General features: G+C 48.4%; 1 pseudogene; it reads right to left on the bottom strand.

The window, feature by feature from the left end:
* Window positions 1–1,224: 1,224 nt before the first annotated feature.
* LOC119161082 (glutathione S-transferase Mu 4 pseudogene) lies at window positions 1,225–6,588 on the bottom strand (annotated as a pseudogene).
* Window positions 6,589–6,967: the final 379 nt, after the last annotated feature.

Here is a 6,967-nt window from a genome sequence, read left to right as displayed (position 1 = left end):
CAAAACGATGCGCACGTGCCACGACCTTCACCGCTGCGTTTATGCACATTTTGTTTTTTTCTCTCATCAGGTCGCCCTATGACTCCTCTTGCACACTGCTTCCTCTTTCTCTCTTCTTTTGCTTGCGTTTGTATTGCTCGACCCACTCTTCCCCGCGTGATCTTATACGCGTTACACGCATAAGGAAAATTAATGTTGTGTTTTCGACGTCATTCGAAGCGTGATACGTGTGGTGGCACCCGCTGCATCGTTTCTTGGGAAGAAGGGCTATATGGTATTTGCAAGGGCGTCCCGCTTTGGTGGAGATGTGCCTTGTTCTGCGGCTCGGCCAACGCAAAGGCCACGGGGACGATTCTCGACGTTCTAAATTGTGAATCGGACAAACCTTTTGATCATGGCCAGACGCTGTCGACGAGGTGGTGGCCCTCTGTTGGAGCTGGCCAAATGGTCCTTGCGGTGTGTGCTACAAAGCGACGGGGAGCAATAGTCCCTTCTTGTTGTCTTCTGTTCTTCGTGAAACATGTTATACTATATATGCATACATGCATATGGTACATATCAAGTACAGTTATATGCTTACCAAGTACAGCTGTAACTCCTGCATTTCGGAGCTACACACGCATCTGGTATAGAATTGAAGCGAAGGACGGGGAGCAGGGGAGCGAAAGGGCAGTATGGTTCAGACAAGGTTTAAACAAGGTTGTGAACACTGGAAGGTTCACACGGGTTCATACAGAATGAGTCTGCGCGCCCTAATGTGTGGTGGTTTTATATAAGGTGTAGATCGCTAATGGACCCCGAAGGAAGGAAATACTTAGCAATACAAATACTTCGAGCTAGTTCATTATTCAGTGTTGCGAATATATAGCGCAGACTTCAGGGACGAAGGACGTGAGTGTGTGTGATTAAGATTGTAGCCCTTGTGTGAGTCGTAATTCGTCGTCCCTCGCCTTTTAAGTCAGCGATATAGTATATATACCATGAAAGGAAGCACTCAGACACTGCCTCTATTGCATTTGTCTATGCCTCGTTCGCAACCAACTATGCATATTTAGTGGGTGTGGGGATCGACATGTTGGTATTTACAAATCATGTATCGGTCGACCACGAAACCACACAAACACTACACTCTATAATCAAGGTTGGCATTCAACAGTGCTGCATCCTTCCTTAGCAACGTGGTACACCGGCCTGAAATAAGACCCAAGAACACACTCCTACAGGTACCGTGTGGTAGTTCACACACCTTTTTGTTGTGAATTGTCGTAACGTGAGAGCCATGACGCTACTCTATAAGAGAGAACCAATCCGTAAAACAAAAGTCATTGTGCAAGGTCTATAGTGTATAGTCCGAGCTAATCTCACAAGTTCATTCCTTGAAGTGACCCCACGTGACCATGGGTCCCAGGATTGGCCATTTGCTGTAGTTCTCAGAGGCGAAGTACTCCTTGACGTTGGGCAGCACCTCGAACCTCTTCAAGTAATCTTGCAGCACGGGATAACCGGGGAACACCTCCGCGTTGAACTCGTGGATCCAGTCGAGGGCCTCGTACAGCGGGAAGTCCACGTACGTGAGCCGGTCGCCTAACGCCCACGTGCGGCCCCTCATGTGATCGGCCCATGGCTTGAGCACGTTCGCCAAGTTCTCCTCGTGTATACTTCTCGCGGGCCTCATCGAATGTCGGGTTGAAGGCAGTCAGCCAATCCGCAAGCCAAGTCATTGGCTTGTTGCTCCAAGGGATCCAGCGGCGGGGTTTCCTCCTCGTTCCTGACGGAATCCCCGCCAACGACTATTATATATGTTTCGAAAACATCGTGATTCGTTCTTAGAATGGCCACACTGTCGAATCGTACCTGGTTGGCGACCTAGTTCGCGTATGTGTTTATCTTTCGTTCATTGTTTGTGGAAGCGACACTCTCTTTTTGGGAGTCTATGCTAGACTCCATTGGATCTGAATATCAGGTTCCTCTAGAGTGTCACGGGTGCCACGCTTATAAAAATATCACAAGAATCAACATATCAACTTCTCGAAACAACACACCCATAAATAGATATCTTTACGGGTGGTCTTGTGATGCAGAGATGGTGAGACGGGACCACCAGAAATGTCTGTGCAGACTGCGGACCACTGAAACAGGAGAATGCATGGGTAGAATATAAACCATTTAAATGCTCACTAGCCACTAACTTCGCGGGTGTTGTTAGTCACACTCTGAAGAGTTTGTTACGAGCTCCTATGCTCAACAGCATTCCGTTCTTTGTTTCATTATGTTTTAGGAAGAAAGCTGATGTGCATTATTTGGCTGAGAGAAGGGCCAAGAGGTATGGCTATGACCCCCCCCCCCCTACCTTCTAATTACACATTGCTCGAAAAGTACGAACCACCGCTAAGTTATGACTGTTGAAAAGAACAAGCAAACAGGTTAGTGACCTTCCCTTCATATGTTTGATTTTGTTTTAACCAGTTTACTCATACACAATTTATTCATATTGCATACTTACTTTTCTTGCTTCTTGTACGTCTGACATGCGAAAATTCGCTGCCTCTTGTAAACAAGTTCTGCGGATTCCCAGAAGGCGGTGGAAGGGCATGCAACGAGAGAAATAATTGATAAGAACCCGTTTGCAGCACGAATCCACAGGGATATCCTAAATATTTCTTTGAAAAGGCATTAGACCCGGGTTCTATCTCCGAACAGGCATTGATTTTTCTTCAACTAAAGGCGTTGTGTCCCAAGAAATCAGTGTGATTTCCTTGTGGTTTCGGACTACAAACAGGTGATTGTCAATGACCCCTTTGGATTTTTTCATTGCCACCTAATAGAGGACCTTTAACTTGATGGTAATGCCGAAGATGACTAGATAGGACCATATGCCGACAAAAGAAAGCGAAACTCACTCAGACTCCATCAAGAAATATATCTTGTGCTTTGGACTCACCAAAATTTTCCTGAGCTAGGCTCGTAAAATCTTTCGCATATAGTCAGGTGTGTAGAACATATGATCGCTTTCAATTGGAGCTGCAGCCCAATGACCATCGCGTTAAGGGCTATTCGCTGTCGTACATATATACTAAAGCGACGGGGAGCAATAGTTCCTCTTCTTTCACACTAAGTATACTAACAAAACTAACGAAAATTTTCTTCAATCGGACTCGCTAGGATTAAAACTCAACAAAATATTACTCACCCGAACTAAGGCTCATACTCCTGGCTCGATTTTAGTCTGAGCGAGTCCGAGTGAGTCAACTCATGAGTGAGTACGCCGACCTATGCCTGTGTTACGAGTGAAGGATTTGACATCAGCGTCAAACTCTCGCACGTGTTCACCTGGCACACAGTTCGTGCTTCCTGGCCAGGTATCTCATGATGGCCAAACTCTGGGTGATCATGACGCCACCGTCGATGTAGTAGGGCAGGTTTGGGAACTGCAGCCCCAGCGAGTACTTCTCGCCGTGCCAGTGCGATCGGTTGAAGTCCGGCGGCGGACCGAATCGGTGCAGCTTGTCCTCGAAGGTGACGCCCTTGTATAGACGAGCAGGTTGCTGATGTACTGGCCGAGGCCGCGCACGTTCGACACGCTCGCTGGATTCCGTGCCGACCGGTTGTGCCCTCGCGATCTCCGACGACAGTGCAGCTGTGGCCGACTGGGTTGGGCATCTCTCTCTCTCTATATATATACCTTCAATCCTATCCTTTTAATCCCTCCTCACCCCCATCCCTTGTGAGCTACTGTTGAGGTGTCGCACGCTGATGCAGACGGTTACGGGGCTCACTTTTCTCTTCTTTTTCCTCTTATAACCACAATCCTACGCCACCTCCTGACGACGGTCCCCGACGACGACGACATCGTTGCTCTGGCCGACTGGATTAGCCCTGCGCCATCTCCTGTCGCCGACAAGCGCTCTCACCAGTGGTGCCCCGTCCTCGGACTCCTGCAACCGTGTCCATCTTTCCAGTCTTCTTACTCCCGTCGTTCGCTCTGCCTGCGCCTTGTTCTCTCCTTCCTGTCTCTCTATCTGTCTACTTTTTAATCCCTTCTCTACCCCCCTTCCTCGAGCGCTACTGTTTGTTGAGTTGTCCTCCCCCTGAGAGACAGTCACGGGGCTCACTTTTCTCCTCTTTTCATCTACCCCCCCTCCCCCCCCCCGCACGTTCCAGTAGCCCACGACTGGGCGATTGGGCATGGTTGGAACGAGCGGCTGAGCTTGAAGCGGGTTCTTTCTTTAATGAACCTTTGTGCAAAATAAAAACAAAGAAGGCAATGATTGAACTTTCCTTCCTTACAGCCTTCCGTCAGCAGAATATTTCAACAGGGGTGGCGACGGTGGGAAATCATGCATAGGGTGGATACCTGCCCCCCCCCCCCCCCTCAAGTGTTTAGCCTTACCCCTGTTGCCTCTCCCCACCCTCTGCCTCCTCGTGCGTCAGAAAGCTAAACCTAAAGCTACTTAGATGAGTATGACACTGTCCCTTATACCCGAAGAAAACTTTTCATCTGCATCAGGGGAGGCACTGCCTTAATCTAGCGCAAATGCACAAATACAATAGCACTGATAATCACAACGCATGTGCTACGCTATGCGTGTCTCATTGTGTTCTGCGTCATGGTGTCTTCGTACTTGCGCCTTTGCTCTACATTATTAGTTTTGTCACATTAAGGCGCCACCAAGAAGCTCAACAAGTCCGCCCGCATAATATTGGCGCACTAAATGGACGATTAATATATGTCAGGAGCTCGTAAACGACAAATGTACGTAGGATAACGAGAACGCACGCAAAGTGTTCCGCTTACGAATCCTGCGACCGCCGTGACAGTTGCTCGCCGGCACGTTGCCACCGCCGACGTCCTATCCCTGCAACGGTCGCGTTCATTTCCCCGGTAATTTTGGCTACGCTGCACTACAGTCGTGTGATGTGACAATGCCAACTTCCGCAAACAGAAAATTTGGTTGTGCGCGGACACTCGGAAACCTCGCAAAAGCTAATCCTACGTAACCGCTATGCGGACAGGTTCTGCGATTAGTGTCTGAAATTTGACTGCAGTCTATAAACTGTTTTAAACTCAACACTTTTGAAAACGTTATACTTTTTGCCTCGTGTAAATTTTGCCAACGCCGCATTAGGTCGTTGATGACTGAAAAACCGTATTCAATGCCGGTGTTATCTTATGGCGCGAAAAAAAAGTACAAGACAATAAGCGCACGCATAAAACTACCAGGAAATCCGGCATCGCGTTTCGGATATGTTCAAAGATTATGCCAAATGATGTAAAAATTTTGAATGTCTCATTTTTTCATCTGCCTCATGTTTTAAAAAAATGTTGATTCCGTTCAGTGCCATCATTATAATTATGTGGATTCCATTTCACGCAAACGTAGTTTTCTAGTTGTGTAAAAAGTCCTAAACCACTGTTGCCATAACTTTTTAGAGGAGAGGACTTTCGCCAATGGCACCGTTTCAACAATTTGGTCGAGCAAGTTTTAACCAGAAAGCGGCGAGTCAACGATGTGCAACACTTGTGCGCGATGGCAAAGTGTCTTGATCAATTTATACAATATGCACATGCGCTGCTTTAGTTTTAATTCACAGGACACGGTCGCGCACTCAATGAAAGACGTGCAAAACGAATAAACAGTCTTGTATACCTTTGAAAAAAAAAAAATCGTTTCGCGTCCATCTTAGTGTACTTACCACCATAAAGCCTCCCCACCCTCTCCTTCCTGGTATGTCAATGTACGAGGCTGGCTTTGCGTCCCCCCCTCTCACCCCCCTGCCCCTGTCAGCACGCCTTTTGGCAAATAAAAAGAAAACTGTTCAACATTTTCACACTTCGGCTGGATAGAGGCACTGTTGCGTACTCGAAAAATACCACGCATCAAAACCAAATTAAAGAGCATTCACGATAGCTTACCTTCCACCATGTACCCAGGTACTTTACCGTATGCTTTGCTTATCTAACTCCCGCAGACGCGATGTCGAAACACCAGTGCAGAAGTCATGCACTCCTTTGGACCGACATGTCTTCCATCCCTTCCATCCAACTCGCTTTCGCGGACCTCGAGGGGAATGATTCTCTTCACCGCTCGAACATCGACACACCCCGCCGCTTTCTCCTTCGTCCTACTTCTCTCCACTCTCGTAAACAGAAAGAGTTTCTTCCTCCCCCTTTCGTTCCTCTCAAAATCAACGCCCCCTTTCCGTAAACACAAGTGCCGGAGGCGATGGCGCTCGCGATGAAAACAGCGCAACAGTTCGCGGTCTATTCGCGTCATCGACCTTGGCCTTTCTAACGCTGTAGGGATAGATTTGCTTTTTCCTCCCTGTCTAAGTTGGCCGTTGTACTGCCAAATATTTCTTTTTTTTCGCGCCAGCGTTAGAGCGCGCGGGGCTATATTTAACAACACTGCACCACGTGAACAGCACCGCTAGGACATGGAAGTCGGGACTGTTTCGCAGAGGGCGTTGAGTGCCTAGCTGCTAAAGGTTTGTTTTCGTTGCGTCAGAGGCGTAGCGTCTAGCAGGGCCGGACGTTCACTTCTCGAGTTTTATTCACCTTTCCATGAACGCCTCCCTAAGCGCCGCCATAGCCCTTCTTGGGCTGTGCAAATGGGCGCGTCCCCTCGAAAATGCACTGACAACGCAGCGCCCTTAGCTTTTGTACTCCCGCGCACAGCCCATCATGGCGGTGTTTTTTCATTCCTGTGAAGAGGTGTATAGTACACAGCCCCCCCCCCCCCCCCCGCACCTCCCACCCCTTTGTGCGCGGTGAATATGGCACTGCCCATAAATGTGCTAACGTTGTGTACTTTGGTTCCGAACTGCTGTGCAGATTAATTGTGGTGGTGGTGATAACGTTGCCACGAGTGGGGTTAGCCTGTGACAGACCTGGCCGGCAATTTCTCCGACTGAGCGACTGTTTCCATGTAGTTCGGTTCACCACGCGTCACCTAATCCTGTATCTGGT

This window comes from Rhipicephalus microplus, chromosome 3, assembly GCF_043290135.1.
Source record: "Rhipicephalus microplus isolate Deutch F79 chromosome 3, USDA_Rmic, whole genome shotgun sequence".
In the NCBI taxonomy this organism is placed as follows: domain Eukaryota; kingdom Metazoa; phylum Arthropoda; class Arachnida; order Ixodida; family Ixodidae; genus Rhipicephalus; species Rhipicephalus microplus.
The sequence above is the reverse complement of the archived record's forward strand: the minus strand, read 5'-3'. Positions and strand labels throughout refer to the sequence as shown.